This window comes from Herpailurus yagouaroundi, unplaced genomic scaffold, assembly GCF_014898765.1.
Source record: "Herpailurus yagouaroundi ecotype Mexico unplaced genomic scaffold, PumYag 140, whole genome shotgun sequence".
NCBI classification, from domain to species: Eukaryota; Metazoa; Chordata; class Mammalia; order Carnivora; family Felidae; genus Herpailurus; species Herpailurus yagouaroundi.
In genome coordinates this window covers 6481514-6506982 of record NW_024412395.1, presented here as the reverse complement: position 1 = coordinate 6506982, position 25469 = coordinate 6481514, and the positions used below count along the sequence as shown (strand labels likewise).

Below are 25469 nucleotides of genomic sequence, written 5' to 3'. Positions count from 1 at the left end.
CAATGTGGCTGAGGATATTCAATGCTTCAAGACAACATTTATGTAAGTTTTCACCTAGTCCAGTTGACGGTCCATCATCTTGCCGTCTGATGAGACGAAGGCCTGTCTTAGGTTGGTAGGACAACATGCACATCTGGAAGCATCTGAGCTCTTCTTCCTGAGTCTTTTCCATGAACACACACAGTCTCCTCCTCTTTCCCTGGCCTGCTTCCTCCTCAGGGGACATTGGCTTATTCCTTTCTTTGTTCTGCTTTCTCAAGCTAGGTGCATGCAAAATCCCTCATCCTAACCCAAGGTACTCACCATTTCAGAGCCTTTCTGTCCTCTGAGCTCTCATTTTCTAAGCACTGCTTTACCCCATCTGCTCCTTCTTGGAACCATAGTCCTTAATTTACCTTCCCCATCTGGGTGTCTTGCAGTTTCCCTAAGAGCTACACCTCAAGTTACACCGTGCAAACAAGCTGGGAATGATAATAGGGGATAGTCACTCCTTCGGTGCGTATTTGGTGAGCACATTTAGGGGTCTGGGAATACAGTGGCAAACAAGATAGGAGCTAGTGATCAGCTTATAATTGTAGAGAGCACTGTTCATTGAAGTATTTTCATGCTTGTACATTTAATTATCCCCCCTATTAAAGAAGGGGAGTAATGGGGATTTGACTTTAATTTACCGTCTCCACAACATACACTCACTTCTTTGGGTATCCCTCTTTTCCCATTAAACACCTGGTCCTCCAACAGTCTTTTGTGATATTCCGGGATATTCACAGTGTAACTTAATTTCCACACGTAGAATGGAGGGCATCATCTCTTGCCAACATAATCCTTGTCAGCAAGTGGGAAAAGGATTAGGGAAGGGAGGCCTTCCAGCACAGCAAAAATCCAGCTTATGTCAATGGCTGGATTTTACAAGATCTTCTTCATTTTGTTCATGTTTTTTATTTCATAATTATTACCACATAAGAGGCTGATTTTTTTTTTAATTGAGCGGACCATGGCCTGTGGAATTAGGCAAGCCTGTGTTGAAATCCGATTCTGGTGTATTCTTGCTATGTGGTTTCAGCAAGTACCTTGACCTTTCTCCTCCTCTATGGCCTTATCTGTGACGTGAGAAATACGAATAGCTACCCTAATGCTTGTGGTAAGGAAAAGTAAATAGTCAAGCCTAGCATGGGATCACTGTTCAAGAAATAGTACCTATTATGATTACTCACTGTAGAATTCTGACTTGCATTTTGAGGGAGTGATGATTATTTAAGCGTCTGCAGCTCAGTACTGATTTGGTATCAGATGAATGCTTGATGATTCTCTGTAAATGCCTGAATATGAATGATTAGTCAGTAGATGTTCAGGTTAGTGGAGGAGAGGAAGGAATCTTTTCCTTCTAGGGGGAATGCACACCCACAGTCACGTTAAAAATGAAAGAACATTTGACATTGTAAAAGTCAAAGCCCCACAAAGCCACTGTTGGTATTTCATCTTGCGAAATGTCTAGTTTGGGCTTCATATTCTCACACTGTCTAATCTTTGTACTCTGGTATAAGATAAGGAAATAGCTCATGGGATATGGACCACAATAATAATTGCATTACATTTATATGCCAGCTCGATGGGGGTGAAAATAAAGATGTTTGTTTCAGCTCAGCATTATCGTACATGATTTGTATTACTGACATCACAGCTCCAACGTTCAAAACCAAGCTTGGAAATTTGCAGATGCCACTAAATTATGGGGAACAACAAATAATGAGGTGCAGTGCATTCTGATGGAGGAGAATTTTTCTCATTTGGGCACCTCAGGCTAGCAGAGAGCTAATGGATGGCAAATACAGTTTGGTGTAGATAAATGTTGAATAATGAGTTTTGAAACACAGACTAAAGAGAGGGAATGCCTCATGAATTAGAAGTGCTTCCATACAATGAATCAGAGAAGGCTGGTGAGTTATTAGAGGGGACGGTCTAAACTGAAAACTCTTAAGTGTTCACCCTTTGCAGAGAATAGCAGAAGTGGTCACCAGAAGGCCGCTTTGGGCAATCGGCATTTCACAGAGTGGAGGGAGCAGGGGCTTTGAGTCAGGCCTACGTGAATTTAATGTCTGCTCCGTCATTTTAAAAACTCACACGATTTGGGACAATTCTATTCATCTAGACAAACCCTATTTCCCTCTCTGAAAATAGGAATAGTGATATCTACCAAGGCTGTTGGTATGGTGTCAGTTTCACAGTGTGCAACGTGCCTCAGCTGAGGGGGCACATTGGTTACAGGATAGATTTGTACCTTTATTACAGCAGTGTTCTTGCAGATGGATCCAAAGCTTTATTTTCTTAATCAATATATTATAAAGCATTCCAAATAAGTGGAGGCATGGGATGTTGACAAGGGCTGCTCTTTTTCTTCCCACCGTAGGAGGGAACTGATGGGAGCCCCAAAGATGACATAGTTCCAGGAACAAGGAGGTACACAGTGAGGGGCCAGTTTGGGAGTGAAATGTGGGCACAAGCTCTAGTGGGCACCCCTTTAGGATTGACATTGCCCACCAATAAGATGGTGGCCTCACCAGGGATTCACGTGGAACTATGGGATTTGACGGGGTAAATGAACCCATCAAGGGCCACGAGGCTAATCAGCCAGGTAGATACTGCCCTCCTCCTCCACAATCCTATTGTTAAAATGCGTCAGTGCAATTGTCACATTAGCTGTCTGGTCTTTCCCTGATGTGTGTGAGCTGCTTGTAAGGATGAGGGCAGATCTCAGTGTCCCCGTTTCCACAGGAGAGTGCCTGAACATATTGGATACAGGGTTCCTTGTTTCCGAATGAGTCATGAATGAATCTCTCTTCTGCTGCCTTCCATCGAGGAGAAAATCATATTTTTAGGGTTTTTTTTTAACTTGTCATTTGTTTTCACTTTCATGTGCATCTGTTTTTCCCTCTTTATTTTCAGTTTTCTCAGCATTTATTTACTGAATGCCCACTGAACGATAGTCATTGTGGTAAACATTTTTCAGTCTTTTTTATTTTATTGTATTTTATTAACCTTAAAACAAACTTATAAACACACCAGTCCCATTCTCCAGATGGAAAAATTGAGGCTTAGATAGGAAAATAGTAACTGCCCAAGGTTGCACAATGGGCAGAGATTCAAAGCTGAATCCACCCGTCCCAAACTGCTCTCAAACCCTACACGTTAGGATCCTTCACAGTGCTTCTCTGAGCATTTTCCCACCCTGATCTCAAAAGTTACATTGGTATTTTCCTGTTAACATCAACCTACGTGTGATTGAAGTATTTGTACCTCATTTTCTTCTATTCCATTATATCACTCCCGTACATTCCCTCTATCCTGTGAGTCATTCGACTTTCACTAATTGTGTTTAGTTACCATTTGTGTTGAGATGAATATCTTACCTAGTTGGTCTTAATTTTGACCCATTTCATATCGACCCATCAAAACACATTCGTGTGAGCCATGGGGGACCCTGCCAAAAGAATGAAAAATAATTCCCTTTGGGCAAGAGTTATGCATGAGAAAACAGAGTTTGATTTCATCACTCTCCTGCAAAAACTTCCACTGGGTTCTTTTTACTGATTTCGTCAATTCTGTTGCATGTTAATTGGGAACCATTCCTTTGGGGGTCTAGACACCATTTCCAAGCCTATTTCTTTCATGCTCCCTAACATAAATTCCTCCATGACCCTCACCTGTCTGTCTCCATGATTAGCCTATTCTTTCCAACCATAGGAAGCATGTACTATTCATTCCAATATGCTGTTTGGTGAACTGTATTCACTAGTCTGCATGAAATGTTTTCTTCTCTGTAACTCAAATAAGCCAGATCTTTTTATTTATCCACATTGTTTCTCTGGCTGGACTGTCATTACACTTCTCTGCTATCCAAACATGACCCATTACTACTAATAACCAGAGCATATGAAGCATGTTCATCTATGTTATCTCACGCAATTCTCACAGTATCCCTCTGAGAAAAATATAATTAAGCCTTTTTATTTTTCAGATGAGACTTGTAGAAGCTAGGTGACTGGCCCAGGGACTGCCAAATGAATGAAGGCTCTTGTTGGCTTTCTGACACATTTATTCTGATTCTGAAGTCCACCTTTTATGATTCTTTCATGCTGCCTCACCTTGGCCCCATCTGCACCATGATACCTTTGCCTCTAACCATCTGCTCCTCTAGACTTCCGCGCCCCTTGATGATTAAGACAGGTGTCGTCTTCAGGCCACCAATATCGTGACTGCATGAACAACCAAAGAAGCAGACAAAGTAAAACAGCATGCATGTTTTGCAAACACACATTAAAAACAAGTCCCCTCCTCTCCTATTTTCTCTCACTCTCACCTTTTAATCACGCCCCCCTTTTAAGACATTCTGGCAACGCCAGAGCCTGTCTTGTCTTACTGTGCGAGTGGCATCTAACACACACCACCTGGCAGGGGACGATCTGGTCCTTCCTCTCCCTTTTCTCTGTGCTTTACCTGAAGAAGAGGGGAGACAACATATCTCCAAATGTGGCAACTGGGGGAGGATCTGCACTTGAAGGCTTTAATAGAAGTTGAATTTACTGACTACTTACCATATGCTAGAGATGGTTCTAATGATATTCTGTGTATTGAGTCACTTAACCCCCACAGCAACTCCAAGAGGTGATGTACTATGTGTGCCCCATCTTCCAGATGAAGAAACTAAAGCACAAGTATTAAAAAAAAATTGTCCAGCGGCAAAGCTAGTGTGAGACTCGGAATACATAGCAAGACTGTTCTACCCCATAGTCTGGGCTCTATGACTCTGTGTTTAAGATAGGCTAGAATTGGGGGAAATAAAGCAAAGCAAAACAAAACAAAACAACAACAACAACAGCAACAACAACAACAACAAAAACAAGCAAGATGTCAGCTTGAAGAATGGCGTAGAGCTCTAGACAAATGGACTTTATTCCTTTGGGAAAAGTCAGGGAGGGGTAGAAAGTGTCGGCAGCCCTATGGCAGCAAAGTCCCATATGCAAGGAAATCAAGCTTGTGTAAGCAACATTGGTCTGAGGACATTCTGAGCCAACTGTCCCATTAGCAGCACTAATAATAATACCATCCACCATTCATTGACTAATTCCTATGACTCTCAGTGTTTCCCTACTATCTGTGAATAAAGCCCCAGAGCCTTCGTGAGGCCCTCAAGAAGCTTCACGATTCAAGGCCTGCCCACTTTTTCAGACACCTCTCCCATCTTGTCCACCTTCATGCTGTAAGCTCTAATAAAAACACAGGGTTCCCCTGTACCCTAAAGTTTGAGGGCATGACTTATAGTCTTCTTTTGCCTGGAAAGACCTTCATGCTCTCTGTGCCTGAACAACTGAGCCTCAATTCAGCTATAATCCATTCCAGGATATCTCCTCTGGGCATGTGAGTTAAAGGTGAGATTTCTTTCCTCTGGCCTCTAGAGTACCAAATCCTCACATATGTATGGATCTTTACCTATTCTAAGGACCTCCTCAGTTTGTTTTATCTGTCATTAACCAAGTAGCAAGGCCCTTGAGAGCAAATCTGCCATAGTCACTTTGGTGTCCTGGCATCTAGCACAGCACCTAACACATGCAACGTGTCACAGAAAGGGACGGAATTGTGTAGCAGACCCTAGTATGGTATCTTGAATCTACCTCTAATCATAACATGGCCTCATGAATTGGACATTGCCAGGCTGACTTTACACATGAAGAAACTTAAGCTCAGAGAAATACAATAATGTATTCAAAATTGCATCCAATAGTCAATGCATATAATAAGGAAGTGAGAGACACGGAAAGGACCCAAGCATAGCGCTGTTCAGAGTCTGGCATTGGTTCCCAGGTCAGCACACGGCACCACACTGACCGTCTCCACACAAGTGAGGTGACGGTTGAAGTTTGGGAAACTGGGCAAAAGAACCAAAAATCATGACAGTGAATGGAGCTGACACACAGAATAAGAGGGCAGCTTTAGAAAGGAAATACCTTGGGCCTTCCCTTGTCCTCACCCACAGCTTAACTAGAAGGGGGTTGGCCCATAGAACTTGGCCACGCCTAAATTACAGTCATAAGGAGGTGAGAGAGCCCTGGGGTGGGTCACATTAATGATGTTCCTCATGAGAATGAAAATAATCACAACTAGCATTTCTGATCACTTACTCTGACATTGATGGTTTTAAATGCTTTACATGTATGACAGTTCTCTTTCACAATGCAGGCACCATCTTTATTTATTAAATGAGAAAACCAAGGGAAATTAAGTAATTTGCTGAAATTCTTGCATGTGAAGTGAAAGAACCAGATTCCCAAACTCAGACTGTCTGACTTCAGATCTTAAACTCATGACGGGAATCCTACACTCTGTGATGAGGGTTGACCTCTAAGGAGGTGCTGACTCCAAGGTATGTCAGAATCCCAGACAAGGGCAGACAAAGGATGATACAACCAGACAAAGCTGGATGTATTTGAGGTGGATTAGGAACAATTTGCACTGGGACTTTCTAGCATCTATTGCAACTTCCTTTTAACATGCACTTTACCCTGGGTGGGAGTAGGTGCTACAGAACAAATCCAGATAAGGCATTACTCTGATTGTAGAACAGGTGCCAAAGTTTAATTTGAAAGCTTATTTAATTCATCAATTCACTCACCCCTGTCCTTATAAACCCATGGACTGGAATGTGGGACTGTGCCAATACACCCCTAATATTTGAACCAAGACAGAAGTAGCACGTCAATGTTATTATCAACATGGAGTACTTACATGACCACCTCACGCTGATCACTTCTTTGAGGCCTTTTAGCAAATAGAATTAGGTTGATTTTATTAGACGTGTGCTTTGACATGGATCAGTAGTCTGTCTCAAACCAAGCATACCTCCCTTATGCCTTCTCTCTCTCACGAGCTAATGGGGTCCCTGGCAGCATATCCTTGTCAGACCACCACCAGCTCCAGAAGTGCTTACTTGTGTCTTCTTGGACCCACAGCACATGTTAAAGCCAACTATGACCTCCATGTAAACTGAACCCTTTCTAAAAACCGAGGCTTCCAGATCTTTGCCACCACCACCCAAGCCAGAATTAAATATCAAGGGAACAAAGTGCGCTGTACTTTTTAGAAGTCATCTTTGAGTTCACTTTTGCAAATATTAAAAACAATGCCACAGGCACAGAAACAAATCCAAATCTGCTGGGCGACTTTGCAATGAAATAAAAAGTAAGTAAACCTCTGCCTGAAACAAATGAAGAAAGTCCTGGCAAAAATTACTGAAGAATAAAATAGAGAGATTTTAATCATCCTCAGGGGATAATTATATCCTCGACTCTGGCTGAGTTGGCAGGTGACAAGAGCACAAAGCAATCAGCGAAGCGACCAGGGTCTTCATCCTGAGTCTGTCCATTCACTGGATTTGGGGTTGCACCTCAGACAAGCCACTCAGACACTTTGGGGTCCAGTTACTCTACTGCTGCACAGAAATGGCTAACACCAACAGAAGTCACAGAAGTGGACCTGAAAGCCTGAGAAAGCAACTGTTCTGTCTCTGCCTCTCTATTCTCATGGTGTTCATTCAAATAGGGAACTCCTTGAACTCCTCCTTGACCTCCCCACTCCTTGGTGCCAAGATGGTGTCTTCTTCTGATGGGAGTTGATCTCTCCATTGGTGCTCTGGAAATGGGCTCTCATTCCCTTGGGGGAAATCTAGCCTGGGAAACTCACTGAACTTCTCTGAAATGCAGACTGACTAGCTATGAATTTGGGTTTAGGGGCACCTGGGTAGCTCAGTCAGTTGAGCGTTCGACTCTTGATTTCAGCTTAGATCATGATTCCAGGGTCGTGGGATCAAGCCTGGCATCTGTGGAGCCTGCTTAAGATTCTCTCTCTCTCCCTCTGCCTCCCTCCACCCCCAGTCAAATAAAAAATAAAATTAAATTAAAATATTACCTACTTCACAACTCTGTTTTAATGATAAATGAGATAAATCAGGTAAGGCACTTGAAACAGTGACTGGCACGTTCAAAGCTAACGGTAAATGTTAGCTCTTGTTATGTCTGGTGCTTATTTCTCTACATATAAGAAATTTCCAGGTGTCTATCATCTTAAATATGCATATATAATATAAATATACTATAATATATATATACATATAATTTAACTATTATATGTTATTATTACTAAAGCATAATCTATGAGTTTTTTTCCAGATTTCACCTGTAAGTGAGATCATACAGTATTTGTCTTTCTCTGTCCAACTTAACTTCACTTCGCATAGCTTGTTGTGGTAATCATTTTACGTGTGACGTCAAGTCATTGTGCTGTACACCTCAAAGTTTTACAGTGATATATATCAGTTACATCTCAATAAAACTGAAGAAAAACTTGAGTGAATCATAATAATAAATATTAAGTATATATATCTTCACTTCTTTGGACACTTATCCTCCTCTAGCTTCTAGCGACCTCATTTCTCGGCTTTCTGGGATAGCTGAACTTGTTGACCAGAGGCTCAGCATTGGCCATCTTCACAAATTTTTGTCTATTTTTTCAAAGAAAAACAAAAATATAATGAACCCCATGTAATTCTTCCTCATCTTTATCAATTATCCACTCATGTTTCATTTACCTCACCAATTTCCCATCTTCCACATCATTTTGAAGCAAATTACTGGCATACATTATATAATCTATCCCCAAATGCCTGTAGGTGCCTTCGAGAGGTTTATTGATTTTAGTTTTTGAGTTTCCATTGACTCCTCTACAAGGATACCTTTGTCCACTCCAGACATAGACGTGATGAACAGATTGGTGGACCTTTCTCAATTCTCTGGGGAATATTGCTTGACCACCTTTCTCAGGCATGTGACTTAGCCATTCTGTCTCAATTGCTCCCATTTTATTAAAAGTTTTGTTTTTGTTTTTAAGCAAGGTAGCTATGACTTCCACATTGTCCAATCTGATGGTAATTTTTCAGTACTAACTGTACTTGATTTTCTGAGGGCCTTGGATATTTTATGGTGAGATAAAGCTAAACTAATATTAGCATCTGAGATGAGTTAACCTGGCCTTGTTAACATTTACTTTTTCAATCTTTAAAATGGGGGAAAGTTATATTATAAAGCATCATGTAACATAATTCATGGCATATAGTAAGTACTTATATGAGAAGTACTAACTATATGAGAAGTAGGATTATTAATACATTATTATGTTTTATGTGTTGTGTAAGTAACATTATCAATACTACTTAATTGCCTATTTTGCTTCCATGGTCCCTCACCCTCTTTGTTTACTTCCTACCCATCATAACTTCAAGTCATTCACAGCCACAGGTTTGTCAAGGTTGTTGTATTGGCATTTGAACCTGGACCTTATTTCCTGGTGTTCTATGAAGCTCATGGTCATTGCTTTAGTTCTCCTGTCCAAGTATATGGCCTGTTTGGCCTACTTCCCCTTCATCTGCTGCCCGTGGGTACTTTTCCACATGAGTAATCTCACAAGCTCCCAAACTAGACATTTTCAAATAAAATTTGCCACCTTTCACCGCAAAACATTTCTCTATGAATCCTCTCTGTAGTAACATTACCGAGACATGCATGCAACATTATTTTTCGTTAGCAGAAGAGCCAGCTACACTTGGGGAATGGGGATAAGAGAAAAACATATAGCAATGCCTTGGTTTGCGAGCATAATTCATTCCAGAAACATGCTTGTAATCCAAAGTGAATTTCAAGATCCATTGGCTCGGTTGTGATCACGTGGCATTCAGTGTTATGTACCACTCGTATTGTAAGACACCATTCGTTTATCAAGTTAAAATGTACTAGAAATATTTTCTCATCTTGTGGAACACTCGCACAACCAGTTAGCTGCAATCCAAGTCTTACTGTACTTGGATTTTCTTGCTCATGATCCTGTGCTCATGAGCTCAGGTATTTCTACACTGTTTTTAATCCTTTGCCCTACCACACCAACCCTGCTTATTCTCCATTGTCACAGTCTATTGGTTTGGTTCCTCCCACAGACCCACAGCTCCTTCTCAGGGACTAAGTCCTTGGTCTTTGTAATCTCAGTGTCTAGCTCAGTGCCTGGCACACAGTTGTAAATTAATGCACATGTTTGATTATTATTTTTTTTTTATATTATTGTCTGAAGTTGAGACCCCAGGTGGGGAGACAATGGAGAAGTCTTGTATCTATTGCTTTTATAGCTACAAAAAGCACTCATGAATGCCTGGATTAATTGCACTTTCGAGGTTTAAGTCAAAAGAGATAGTTCTGGATGTATTTCATTTGGTTAAAGAAGTAACTACAAGTTTACTATCACCATCATCAACCTTCAGTGAAGGAAAAAAGAAAAAACTATATGTACCTACTCATTTGCTCCTTGATTCTCATAAAATTTATTAAATTGTATAGATTCAAACTCATCAAAGTACACATTAAATATGGTTTTTATGTATCAATTATACCTCCATAAAGCTGTTAAGAAATAAACAAAAGAATGAGAGATAAAAACTCCACTTTATATAGGAAAACCCATCAACTGCAGTGACAAATGTTCACGAAATTTCCTCTTCCTCCCAAAGAGATTTATGAACTCGAAGGAGAAATGAGATATGCATATAAATGACTATATGTGAATAGCGCCCTGCGTGGAACAAGAAGAGTGGCAGGAATTTTCAGGGAGCGGGCAGAGTATTGGATGTAGAAATCAGGGGCGGCTGGGCGAGTGTCTGTGAACTGGCTTTCAGCATCAGCAGGGATAGCAACGTGTAGAAATAGGCATGGTGGGAGTAAATGTGAGACTCCATGTGCAAGCAAATAAAATGAGAAAGCAGTGGATTCAAGGACACGATGTGTGTTTGCCAACAAGTGGGTATTTCGGTAACATTGAAGTAGAGGATCCATGTGGAGTGAGGTGGATGATGACTCTAGATGCTGAGGTTGCCCAGACTGTGGATGGTTTTGAGTACCACGTGGGGGACATGAAACTTGGAGGACTATGGGATATACACATCATGTTTGGGGAGAAGAGTGATAGATGTGGAATAAGAATATTGCATATGTATTTACATGTGTATAAATGGTTAAATTAATCGTGGTGTTTTAGCTTGAGGAACCCGTATGTATCAAAATTCTCTACTGTATGGTAAACAGTTATCTAAGATCCGTTTAATGTTCCCCACCTCACCCCCAACACAGGCAGGGTACACTCCCATTGTGTGTGGGTCAGGGGGTGGGACGGTCTTATCCTTGGTATAAATAAGAAAGATTTTGGAAGTTACATTCAGTTTCCCATGCCTGATCCAATTCCAGTCCATTATTTTCTCATACCAAAAAAAAAAAAAAAAAAAAAAAAAAGTTACTCATCATACTGATGGCTTTACTTTGTTGGGAGTAGGGATGCTATTGTCCTTATTTTTATTTATTTTTGAAAAAAATAATACAGTGTACATTTTTAGAAATGTATATAAAGATGGACAGGTGAAAGTCTCCTGACATACCTATCCTCCAGAAAACCAGGCCCCCTCCTTGAAAGCAACCCATTTCCAGTCTTTAGTGTATGGTTCAGAGATATTCTAAAAGTATCCAAACATATATAGATGTCTCCTCCCTATCTATCTACCTATTTATTTATCTATCCATCTATCTACATCTATCTATTTATTTTTAAGTAGGCTTCACGCCCAGTGCAGAGCCCAACGAGAGGTTCGAACTCACCACCCTGAGATCATGACCTGAGCTGAGATCTCAAATAGGATGTTTTACCAACTGAGCCACCCAGGAGCTTCTTTCCTCCCTTTGTAACACACACATGTTGGTATAAAGATGAGTTGTTTTGCATCTTCCTTTTATTACTTAGCATACCTCTGTGATCCCTTCAGATCAGCACACATAGAACTTCTTCATTCTTTTCTAAGATGCGAAGTGTTACCTCGTGTAGGTATATTCTCACTTCTTTAACCAACCTGTCTTTCACCAATAGCCATTTAGATTGTGGCTACTCATTGCCATTAAAGACAATGTTGCAGTAAATAACTCTGCACATTCCAGAGTTTGCAAATGTTTGAATACATGTATGAGAAATTTCTAGAAGTGGGGCTGTTGAGTCAAAACATATGAACACTTGTTATTTTTAGAGATAGCGCTGAATTGTCCTCTAGAGACTGTGTACTGATATATACACTCCCATCAGCAATTAAAAGAGTGGCTTTTTCCAAAAACTCTCATCAAAATAGTTTTATTAATCTTTCTGATGTATTCAAGTTTAATTAATGAAAAATGATATCTTGGTCTAATTAATTGGCATCTTCTGCCAGCTTTGCCTTATCTGAATCCTTTAAATTTCAGTATGTCTTTTGTTCATGATTGTCACTTTCTGGATATTCAGCATTTTTTAGTATTTATCATTCACTCTTAAACACAGGAGTTGTTTTAGCACATCGTCATTGCCTTGCTGTTGTTTTTGTTGCTAATTTCCCAGTGGTAGAGTTAATTGATTTTCTAGCTTTTATATTGATTCTAGTTTTGCCCTGCTGTGATCACAGAATATTGTCTGAATTATTTCTGTTCGAAAACATATTGAGAGTTTCTGAGGGGTCATTTATTGAGAATGTTCTATGGATCATCTGAAAAAAAATGTTTACTCACAGTTATCAGGTTACAGAGGTTAAAATAGATTACTATATCTGCTTTTGAAATTATATCACTTAAGGTATCGAGACACTTCTTTTTTCAACTTGATCTTTCATGGAATGAAAGAGGGGAATCATATTCCACTCTTAATTTGTTTCTATGTATTTTTCCACATGTCCCCATTTTTTTTTTTCTGACCCATCCTCTTGTTATAGGAAATAGGCTTACACAAATGTGAGAGAGGCTGCTTTCCTGAAGCAAAGGGCAGGAGGTGAGTAGAAGGGTCACAAGGTGCCCCCACAAGCCAGTCCTCCTGAAACACCAGTGCAGGGAACAGTGGGGAGGTTCAGACACCTCTGAGCAACCATCACATTAAGCCGCTAAGGTGGGGCTGAAATGGGAGCTCATGGAGAACGGAAGTGGGCACCCTCAGGTGGTAAGCGCCTCTGTGTGTCCATAGCTAGCCTCTGGAGACACTTGGGACCACTGGTGGGCAACAGGGCTAGCAATGGGGAAGAGCTGGACCTGGAGTGGGGGACAGTGAAGACAACTTGTACCGTCTGTCTGTCTTTAGATCTAACCATGAAGACCTTCAGAGGATACCTTCCAATCCACCTCCCAGATCCACATCAAGTGACACTCAAAGCCATCTAGGAAAGGGAAATCTGGATAAATAATTTCTTAGCGTAACAAGGTTGGCTCAATACAATCCAGCTCACTTTGCTCAAAATCTTATTTCTAAACTCTGAATTATTTGTGTGTGTGTCTCTCATACAGTATAAAATTGGGGTTTGCTTTTGTCCAATCTTGGAAGGTTTTTTTTTTTTCTTTTATAGGTGAGTTTAGCTATATAGATTTTGTTGCATGGCAGAAATGTTTTTTTTAGTTCATCAAAAATTTTCTGTATAATTTTATTCCTTGTGGCTTTATAAAAAGATTTCTGCAAGTAGTCTATATGTTCTTGGCTTTGCTTTAGTGACGTGTGTGTGTGTGTGTGCGTGCGCACGCTCACACGTGTGCAGAGGGGATGTTTATTTTGAATAATTCTGAAGGCTAATGTTTTTGCTCTAGTGTTTGACATTAGAGGAAAGATTTTCCTATATCCTTCATTGTCTCTTTCATTAAAGAAAGACCTGTGGGGGGCGCCTGGGTGGCTCAGTCGGTTAAGCGTCCGACTTCGGCTCAGGTCGTGATCTCGTGGTGTGTGAGTTCGAGCCCCGCGTCAGGCTCTGTGCTGACAGCTCAGAGCCTGGAGCCTGTTTCAGATTCTGTGTCTCCCTCTCTCTGACCCTCCCCCGTTCATGCTCTGTCTCTGTCTCAAAAATAAATAAACGTTAAAAAAATTTTTTAAAAAGAAAGACCTGTGGTTGTGATCTGATTAAATTTCTCTTTCCTCTAACTTGCACTTACCTGATCTTAGTTTTTTATGTGTTCTTTATCAGTGTTTATATTTACAACATTAAATAGACTTATCCCCCCATTACTTGAAGTTTTAGTATTTAACAACAGTCTGACCTCCTAACCTTTCTCTTTTATACCATCTCTGTACTGTTGGTGTTTGTAACATAGTTTGCATTTCTGATACTATTGCTTCTCAAGCTTTGTTGTTACGTCTCAGAAAAGAAGGGGAAATGCCTGCGTCACTCTGTCATATGTACATTTGAAGCATGTGGACAATTTTTAGTATGTTCAAAATAAATGCTTCCCAAATTTGATCCTTTAGATATTGAAAACAGTCTATCTGCCACACAGTCTGCTGCTTTTAGTCCCACACAAGTTTGTGGAAACCCCGCAGTGGTGAACCGCCTTTTCAGCACAGATATGATAGCAATTTCCTTATACATTTCAGAAACCAAAAAGTAATCAGAAAATGTGTTTTCCACGTTGAGGTCATAAAGCTCGTGCACGTGCTTTAGAGACTCCCTCCGTCTCTCACTGCAGCCGGGGTCCTCTTTATGCACTCACAACTCTAACAAACCAGGTTATTACTGAACCCACATCACATTAAAAGCACATAATCAGAATTTTCGAGAACTGTGTTGAGTAAACCTTGCATCCTGACAGACAGCAAGGAGACCGCAGGAAACAAAGCAGTATAAGGCCATGAGGACCGGCTTCATGAGTACGTGCCAGTATGTTCACACAGAGCCCTGTGCCCACGAGACTCTCTACTTGGGGACCCTTGAAATTATTAATAATTTTACCTTTGAACTTGTGCTTTGTAAGGGATGTCCAGTGGGGAAAAGAAGCACGTGCAGGGCGCTTTAAACCTTGGCTCACAGATGGATTTTGAGCTGCCAACTTCCCCACCTGCTGACGTCCCAGGCTCCCCCTCCTGGCACCCACGTAGGGATGGCTGTCACCCTCCTCTCATGGCAGGGACCTTGGCACACACATGGAGCGAGTTAGGAATAAACACACATTTCATGGTGTCTTGAGGCAGGACATGACAGAACTGGCCCTGTGCCAGGTGGGTAACATGAGGGCACGTTAGGCAGGTGACTTGGTGGAGGCGAACCTCTTACTCCCAATGCAGATACCAGCCATGTCCTGGAGCCCACGTTGTAATCCCACAGGGGTTGCCTACCTCCCATAAATTGGCGTGTAGGCCCTTGGGAAGAGACACTGGCTTTCCCACCGAGGCGGGGCCATGGCCATCTGTTGGGCAGCTGGCAGGAGGCGTAAACTGACAGCCGGTGAGCCCACAGCACCTGTGAGAGTCTGCACTCACTCAGCAAGTATACCTTTGCCCAGAAGAGTGTGACATTAAATAAAAAACATCATGACACATCAAAGACACTAGGAAGAAAAGAAAATATATGGGTTTGTATTTCAGCACTTTTAATGGCATTTTTTGGTCTGCGTTTTCTTCTGCGTTGTTGTTATTGTTGTTGTTTGTTTGTTTTGTTTTCAGAAAGGACCCAGAGTTTTATTTTGCAGTAGGCTTCTCAAAGCATCTAGTCAACCTGCAAGTAATTTAGGTGCAAGACAAACAGCTTTACTAATGGTTCTAACTTTTAGGGCTTAATTCCATGCACTTAAAATAAGTGCTCAAAACTACGAGTGCAGGTTGTACTTATGGAGAGGTAGGAATCATCTTCCTATTGTTGGCTGGCTTTGGTAAAACCAGTCATTTGCAGGCTACCTCTCCAGTCTTTGCTTGATTTGCTGTCAGCTCAGTGGAAGCATCTTGGATTCCTATCAGTGTTCTCTTCCCTTTAAGATACCTGTACCTATGCATGGATTTCCCCCTTGGAGCTAAGCATGTGGCTTCCTAGTTAGGAGTGGGACCATATAGTCAAGGATAAGCAGTATGCTGAATAGAGATGCCACTTGTCAAACTCTCTGGGGACTCTTACCGTTGATAAATCCACAGGCAGGTATCTGGCACGATGCTTGGCCCTGGGAGCAGGGAGGTTCAGACAGCAAAGAACTTTGTTGTGCTTTGCAACTTCAAATTGAACCTGTAGCCAAGCACATATGCACATTAATGAAAAACAAACAAACATAACACATTCATGATGCTGCCAAATGAGCAACACCATCAAGGAGCGATGGGAAACAGAAGACTTTGTGTTGAATACCTGACATAGGTATGGCACGGTGCTAGCATTTTACATATGTGACTTCACTTGTTCCTTCTCCCCTTCCTGAGAGACAGCTACGTGTGTTCTCATGTCACAGGCAATGCAACCGAGTCTCACGTAGCTTAGGTTGTTCCCCAGGGTCACGCAAGTGGTTGGCATGCGAAGGCAGATCTAGGTGACCTCAAAGCACTCTACTTAAAGGGCATCCTTCCCATGGACAACTGGCTTTATTTACTCGGTACATTTACCATTCAAAGAACTCTTCATCTATTACCTCATTTGATCTTCACAAAGCCCTTGATAGAGAGCTCACCACCAGAAAGGGGAGCCGAGGACAGAGAGGGGGTGAAGAACCCAAGTTCATTATCCATTCACACATGTGGCTCCTCTGATCTCCCATGATCTCTACTTGTCTGGTAAATGAATGGACTGAAAAATGACTGTATAATCAAAGTGCAATTTGTCCAGGGTGGTACTGTATGAATAATTTATGTAGCATAAATACTGCTGGATAGAGCACTTAACTAAACCCTTGATCAGATGCCTGTTATTATCTGGCTGGCAGACAATCAAAAAATGAAATGAAATTTGGGCAAATTCCATACACACTTGGGAAAGGCCACAGAGAGCAAAGGAAGAACAGGGAAAAAAAAGAGGGGGAAGTGAATGTGGATTTCTGGGGCTGCTGGAAGCCCCTTATGAAAACAGGCGAAAGCGTAGCGGCATATCTTAGAGTGAAATTATGTGTAGTGACGGTGATTACAGAGAAACCAGAGGCTCCTTTCTGGCTATGATATGGGGGTTGGGCGTTTCTTCCATTTTCTGCCCTGTGGTGACTGACTCTGACATTGTCCATGGGCTCCATAGCACCTGTATGCTGATAAATAGGAAACTGTTACAGTGTATATTTGACAATTCATGGGACATAAAATTATTGATCTCTCTGAGACCCTCAAATGATTGTGCCCTCACCTTACACTCCATGAGTGATGTGGATAACTGGCAACAGCCCTCATGAAGGGATTGCAAGATGCCTGAAACAAAACTCAGAAATACTGAGCATTCAAAACTCCGAAGCCCTGGACAGATGATGCATTGGCGGTGTCATAAAAATTTCTGTAACACCACATTGTCTTCTTTCTGGCCTTTGTCCCCATTAATCATAGAGTGGGTCTCCCTTCCAAGTAACAGCTTTCACTTCTGACTTTACAATTTCTCCAGACCCAGAGCTCTGAGTCACCAGCCTGTGTCTGTCCAGGGATTTTTTTCAGCACCGTGTGGTTCAGCACACCCACCGCTAAGGTGCTGGTCAGGCCCTTCCCACCTTCATCCCATCCCCAGAGACATCCTGGTGGGCATCGACACCTGCAATGATTCATCCCTCACTGAACATCAGAGTCCCACCCACAGGAGTTTGCTGGAATCTTGTGCCACCATGAATATGACAGTAGTATCTGATGTATCTTCCCAGGGAAACTTAAACTTCTTGAGGTCTAACAGAGCACATGTCTTTTCCATTCAGTTTTTTTGTACATAAACCTGGCTTTCCTGGTTGTCAGGCTAAAAGAATGAACCAATGCCTGTCACTGGCTGGCTTCTTTAATATTCCCAAGGATTGCCTTTCAGTTCACTCACTTAGGTTTGTCGCTCTTTGATATTATTTCCCCTAGTTCTCAAAGTCATTGATTTCCCATTCTAGCTCCTAATACTGCCTTAGATTTTCCTTGAGTTGACTCTCTACCTCGACATGATGTTTAGTTCGTATCCAGGGCTATGTCTCAAACATGAAACATTGCTCTTCCTCTGATTAGAAGCCATAAAGTTCCATCTACGAGGTGTTCTGACCACCTGCCTTGCACGAAGGACCCATGTAAGCTGAGCCAGCTTCTCCTACTCCTCTTAAAGAGGGCAATTCAGTTAGATATCATCCTTCTTCACAAAATAAAAAAATTACGTGTTACAGAGTGATTACCTGTGTAGGTACCAAGCATATCGATGGAAAAAAGAAGTACCTCCAGCACCCAAAAAGACCTTAACTGGACCTCCATACCACCTCTACCCTCCCCCTAAAAGGCAACCACTGCCCATACTGTTGTAGTATCTATCTTCATAATTTTTTAAATAGTTTTACCTCTTCAGAAGACATCTCTAAACACCAAACATTTTTAACACTATAAATAGAATCATTTAGTGTTCGACTTCTTTTGTTCAATATTATTTTCCTTTGAGATTCTTTCAAGTTGTTATTTGTAACTGTAGTTCATTAATTTCCAATAGTAATTAGGGAAAGATACACTAAGCAAGATTCCATATACAACTGACAGAATGTCTACAAGTTTTAAAAAGCCCGATAATATCAGGTGCTATGTTGCTGATATGAATGAATGTAAATACATACAGACACTCTGGAAACCAGTTTGCTGTTATGTACTAAAATTTGAGAGGTGTATACCCATGTCCCGTGACTTAGCAATTCTACTCCTAGATATATATCCCCCCAGAAAGGCATGCACAATTTATATCAGGAAACATACACAAGAATGATCATAGTGGCATTATTCACAGTATCAAAAACTAGAAACACTCCAAATGAATCAAGAGTAAAAGATAAATTATTACATTCATACAATGAATTATAACGTGAGAAATCTTTGAGTTTTAAAGCTTTGTTTTGTACTTTTCTGTACAGATGTTGTATTTCTCACACAGGCAAAAAGGCTAAACACACAAACACACACACACACACACACACACACACACACACACACACACAGAAAAAAAACCTCTTTATTTAACAAATTTAAATAGAAGGAACACTCTACACCTGCTTGCTGGGTAAATGAACTATTAGGTCTGTTCAAATATTCTGCCCATTTACTATATATATATACATATATATATAGTAGGAATTCTATTTATATTCTAGATAGAAGCCCCTGGTCTGTCATGTGTTGCAAACATCTCCTCCCATCCTATTGTTTATTTGTTCACTCTTTTAATTAAGTTCAAACAGAAGTTCTTAATTTTAATGGTCTCGATCGGCAATGTTTATCTTTATTGTGTCTTGTATCTTAAGAAACCATTAAGACATTCTATCATCTACAAGTTTTAATGTTTTATCTTTCACATTTATATCTGTCATCTGCTGGATTATATTTTTGTGGATGTTGTGATGTCACATTTTCTTTTATTTTTGCCAGTTGTCTCAGCACCGTTGAGAAGACTGTTTGATGTCTCCATGGCTCTACCATGTCACCTTTGCAATAAATCAAGCATCTACATGTGCAGGTCTATTTCCAGGTTTCTGATTCTATTCCACCATTCTATTTGTCTAACCTTGAGCCAAGATCACATTGTCCTAATTACCGTAGTTGTAATAATTCATGACAGATGAGAGAACTCCCTCCTTATTCAAGAGCATCATTAACTCTTCTTGTCTTTTGTTTTAAATTTCCATATAAATTTCAGAATCAACTTGTCAAGTTCCAAAACACAATGAGTTGCAATATTGGTCAGGATTACATTGAATCAATAGACCAGTTTGGGAGTAACTGACGTGTTCACATGAAGTCATGAGTTGACGGATTTGGTTTGTCTTTCATTCAAGTCTTATTGTTTGTATCTCCCAATAATAGAGTGTTCTACATATAAGATGTACTTCCTATTTATTTATTCTTAGGTATTTTCTATTTTTGAGGCTGCTATAAATTGTATCTAATTTTCAAATATAATATCCTATTTGTTGCCAGTATATGTATGTACGTTTCTTTTAGTAAGTTGACCTTGAATCGTCCAGCCTTGCTAACTTCATCAATCCTAATCATTCATCTATGGATTCTTTCATATTTTCTATGTATATAATTATAGCATACATGATTAATGGTGGCTATATATTTTCCTTTCTGATGTTAATATTTAAATCGTCCCTTTGCTTTCCTGCATTGGATAGGTCCTTTAGTACAGTGTTCTGCAGAAGTAAAGATGGTACATAATCTGTTCATTCCTCATCTCCAAATAATAGCTTTCAAAATTTCATCAGTAAATATGATGCCTGTTTAGATATGTTTGTAGATTCCTTTTATCAAAGATTTTCCTTTCATATATGCGATATTGTCTCTCTACGTATAACATATATAATTATCAAATGCTTTTTCTGCATCTAAGATGATATTTTCAGTTTGAAAATATAATTAGCTATACTGATTTTCTTTTTTTTAATTGTATCTTTTTAAAATTTATATCCAAATTAGTTAGCATACACTGATTAATTTTCAAATATTAAACCAACCTTGCATTCTAAACTAAGTCCAAACTGATGAGAAGTATCTATATATAAATATACATTTATATATATAAAATGTAATGGCAGGATATTATGATAATAGTATATGATTATCATGGTATTATCATGTCATGACATATAAAATCAAAATTTCTATATATCCTTTTTAGACATTGCTAATTCAGTTTTTAATATATCTTAATGTTCTGTTGAAGCATGAAAAATATGCAAAAAATACAAAAATGCAATGAATCAGCACAGAATGGATCACAGAATCAACACTGCCATGTAATTAAGTTTACTAATTTGTTTCGGATTTTACGAGGTTCATGAACACGTAGCAAGCTCTTAAACCATGGACACGAGTTATGTGATTTTCAAAAATCACTTCACTTAGGAATCTCAGACTTAAAGCCAGAGGGTTGGGATTAAAGATCTTGACATAAATATCACTGACACTCTCCTCAACTAAGAAGTAGCCAGGCTCTCACCTTCTGGATGGAAGTGAAAAGAGAGATACATTTTGAAAACAAAACAGAGTGAGATCGGGGCAGAACCACAGGGACTCCTTAAGGTAGGAAAGATCAAGGACTCTTAAGTCAGACAGGCGTGGGCTTCCCATATGTCGCACTGCTATTATTTACGAACTGTGTCACCTTGGACATTTTATTTGCCTTCTCTAAAATTCAGAGCCCTCACTGATACAGCCAAGAAATGATGACATTCTTTACGAGAGTCTCAAGGACTAAACTGCTCTAGTTTGTAAAGCACAGTGTGTAGCACACAGTGGATGCTTGGTAATACTTAATTTCCCTCTCTCTGCATCTGCTTTCAGTTAACACAAATCCAAAACAATGAAGACAAATGTTAAATTATTTAAAGGCTGGTTTCCTTAGGTGTAAACAAAGAACTGACAAGAACGAAAATGGGGGAGAAGTTGTTTCCTGAAGGAAGGTTTAGACCAGACTGTATCTCAGATTGTGGTTCCTCCCTCTGCTTTTAGAACAGTGATAAAGTGGGCAGCAGGCCTTCAGACTAGAAAATGGTGAACAGGAGGCACTGCCTGGGAGGGTGTGAGTCCTCCCACCTAAGTCTCCACAGCATGAACACGTGAGCTGTGACTGTCCTCCGGGTATGCAGGAGGACAGGAGGTGACTTCTCTTCTGCCCGGGTATTGGCACAAAGGAATCTGAGAGAAGGGAAGGATCTGTGGCAGGGGCTGGGTGTCCTTAGTTTAGTTAAATGCATCCAGGCACTCAGTCCCCTGAGGTGAGCCTTGCTGTTTCTCTCCATTTTGGTGGCTCAACACAGGCTTCCTGGCTGTGCACGGAGCACCCCACATACTTGGAGTTCCCCCAAGATGGTTGTGCTCTTCTTGAAGATGAACTCTTCCTTTCTCACATTAATTTCAATGTGTAGCCCAGAACTCCTAGATATTTGGGGCTGTTTCTATTACGAATTTTGCACTTGCTATTCATACCTTTCAAGTATCTGAGTTTCTGTTAACACTGCCTTAAGGAATGGCTACTCTTCCCACACCATCCTACTCGGTCGTTCACTTCAGGGTTGTCTACAGTTAGTCCCCCGTGGAACTCGGTTCCAGATTCAAGACAGCTTACTGCAACTCAACTGAAATCTCAGGTGAAAGAAGGCAGGCCAGGACGTGTAAGAAAATGAAACATGGCTGCGATTTTAAACACAAGTCTTTGGCCTGTTTTGCCAGAGTTTCCATTTTGTTGCCCTTAAAACTCTAAGGGAGTTCTTGAATTACTTTCTCCCCTTCCCACTTCCCCAAAGAGAGCTACAGACCAATAGTGTCAACATGATTCTCAAAGTGTTACCTCAGTTTACCTTTTCCTTACTCCCTTTTGATTTCCAGGTTTGACTTTCAGAGGATGCAAACCAAGTCAACCATTTCAGTTGTCCTGGGCCAGAATTCTGAGACCTTCTCTGGCCGCTTTAAAGTTTCCCCTCCCCTCAAAACTTCCTCATTCCACTTGCCCAGTTGATAATTTTTTTTATTACTAGTTAGCATACTATATATTTTATTTACGGAACTTGCCTCTTCTTGTCTCCCTTACCAGAAGATAAACCCCACAGAGGCAGACATTTGACTCTATGTGTCCCCAAAGCCTAGAACAGTGCACAGCATTTATAGCATGTACTCAATAAAATTTAGTCAAGATGATTATCCCAATTTATAACAAATGCATTGAAGTCTAAATTGTCGAGGATAGTTTGGGGTGAAGAGTCAGGTTGGAGGATGGGCGAAAGGAAAATTCAAACCATCTGTAATGAAGTGTACTAATTCAATGAGTACTTAACACAATACATTTTCTTTTTTTTTAATGTTTATTTTATTTATTTTGGAAGAGAAAGAGTGAGAGAGAGAGAGAGCAGTGTTGCAGGATTTCTTACCTCAAAACCCAGGGTTCCTTGTCTTACCACTTCGAAGAGTGAAGAGGTGGACACAGAATGAGCAGTAGCCAAAAGTTTATTACCGTAGAAGATCAGAAAGGAAGAATGCTAGGACAGCTCTCCTTACAGAGAGGAGACATTCGAAAGTGAACGCCCACGATAGGAGGCAGGGGTCCTCATTTTACAAGGTTCTGGTCAGCCCTCCCTCCCTTCCCCCTTGTTCCTTCTCAGGTTCTACCCTTTTTGGCTTGATAGCTCTAGGTGCTGGTTGCCCATTCCTGATTGGTTGGTTTCCATTGTATGAGGGGTGGTCTCTGGCCATATCATTCGTTGTGGGTCATGTGGTTTATGGGCTACTACTTATTTTTAGTTAGGTCTTTCATCCAATTCCGGAGGGAAATCGGATGGGGAGTAGGTGGGGTCTGTTACATTCTTAAGAGGAACCTTATGCCTACGGGGTTTGCTGTGGTCAGATGCTCCCTGCATTGTTCCAAAATACGAGTTTTTCCCCACCCAGGGACCTCAGGTCCTAACCTTTCTCTCTCTACCTATTTTATCCTATTTTTCCCCATTATACAAGCAGGCTCAACATGGGGCTCAAACTCACAAACTATGAGATCATGACCTGAACCGACATCAAGAGTCGAACACTTAACTGGGCCACGCAGGCACCCAAACACCATGCATTTGCTAATCAAATGATACTCTCATCCTAAGCAGGACTTGTTCTGGAGACGTGAAGTTCCTTCTGTAATAGCAATTCCTTCAGGAACCCTTGCTGATCTACTCTCCTGTTCTGCATTAAAGCACAAATCTGACTAAATCACTGAGATCAGTAGTGCTCAAATGCAGATTCTGAGGCCCTGCTCCAGGGTGACCACATCAGAAAGACTCGGGGTTGGGATTCTGAGCAACAGGGGTTTTAGGGTCTCCAAGGGCTTCTGTTAGATGCTCAAGTTTGAGAACCATTGGTCTATGTCTTAAAAGAGAGAACACACTGTTTTATCTTAAAATCATTCTTTTTCTATTCTGAGAGAGGATTTAAAAAAGGAAGACCTTGACAATGCAACATATTCATATGAATATGTATATGTGTACACGCATCAAGTACACACACACTCACATAATCATGTAAAAGCCAAATGTACATCCTCCGATGTTTTGATAATTGAAGAGCCTTCCACGCCACAATACCTGCCTCAGGGTGTCATTTGTGTAAGCTACATGTCTTGGCATTCCACTTAGGAGAGTTGACGAGTTATTCTCAGACCTGTTCCTTGTAGGGGACACCTCTGTCACTAGGCTGATTGAAGGGGTAGTAAAGAGGATGCAAAAATAATAAAGCTTATTTCCCAGTAAGGAAGTGACAACGACAGTAAGCCAGTTTGCTTCCTAAATCATGGTGACCCAGTCTGCTTGGGGGAATTCCCTGCTTTCCAGAGAACACGGGAAGAGTGTTTCAGAGGGGGATAAGGGTAGTGGAAGGACAAAGAAAAATGGCTCTGTGAAAGAGCTCATACTTCTTCATCCAAGCTGCCTATTGCATGACTTGTGGAAACTTGGTATTGACATTTTGGGGAGATAAGTGAGGTGAGGAGAATTGACATCTGCTAAATGCCCACTATGGACCGACTGATTACACGTGCATCTTAATCTTCATAATGCTATACTGTCTAAAACTGCTTCTCCATTTTAGAGAAAGAAACCAACATGTAGAGAAGCCATATAATTTGTCCAGGGATCATAGATCTAGTAAATGGGGTCATTCATTAACAGTTACCATACACGTATTGTTGGACACTCTAAGGCAGTGATTCTCAAACTTGGAACCATGTCAGGGGCTTAAAAAATAATGATTGCTAGGGTCCACGCCAAGTTCCTGATTTAATTGTTCTGTGGGCCAATCTGGGCATGGGGATATTGAAATGCTCCCAGATCACTGGACTACACAGCAGCCAATTTGAGAACCTCTGTTCTGCGGATAGAGTACCAGCTTTAGTGGATGTCAGAGTCTGATAAAAGTGACAGCTACGACAGTCATGATACAGGGCTACAAATGGTGTGTAATAATGATGGTGGTCTGAGGGTGCCTTGGGAGCACAGAATAGATGCTCCTCCATTAGGCCACTCATCACTGCCCAGAATCTAAGCAGACTTACAAAGCACAGAGAGACGAAGAAAGAGAAGGGACATCTGAGGCTGAAACAGAGTTAACAGTTGATGAAACAGAGTTAACATCAACTGGAGAGGGACGAGGGGGAGCTGGAGAGAACTGGAACATGAGGAAGTGACAGGAGAGGGGAAAGGGAAAAGCCAGGTCTGGGAAAGTACCTTTGAAGGACTTGAGGCGTAAGTGGTATCTTAAGAGATGGATAGAATATGAAGAGACTTTGAGGAAATGAGGTTAGACTTTGAGAAAACTAGAGTTATAGAGAGTTTAGGACTGTCTGATCTGATCAGCTCCTTTTACACGTGAGGAAACTGGTGTGCAGAAAGGTTACTCAACCTGTCCCAAACCAACAACCAAATTGT

At 40.9% G+C, this 25469-nt stretch overlaps 1 protein-coding gene and 1 long non-coding RNA gene across 2 annotated transcripts in view; one reads left to right on the top strand and one right to left on the bottom strand.

Moving 5' to 3' along the window:
• Positions 1-25469, top strand: part of CNTNAP5 (contactin associated protein family member 5) — a 777640-nt gene that overhangs the window by 68329 nt on the left and 683842 nt on the right. The gene's annotated exons all lie outside the window — the stretch shown is intronic.
• Positions 3523-23515, bottom strand: LOC121030409 (uncharacterized). The gene is made up of 3 exons (XR_005790186.1): positions 23393-23515; positions 14558-14560; positions 3523-4207 (listed from the first exon to the last, which is right to left on the bottom strand). It is a non-coding gene; the product is annotated as an uncharacterized LOC121030409 (long non-coding RNA).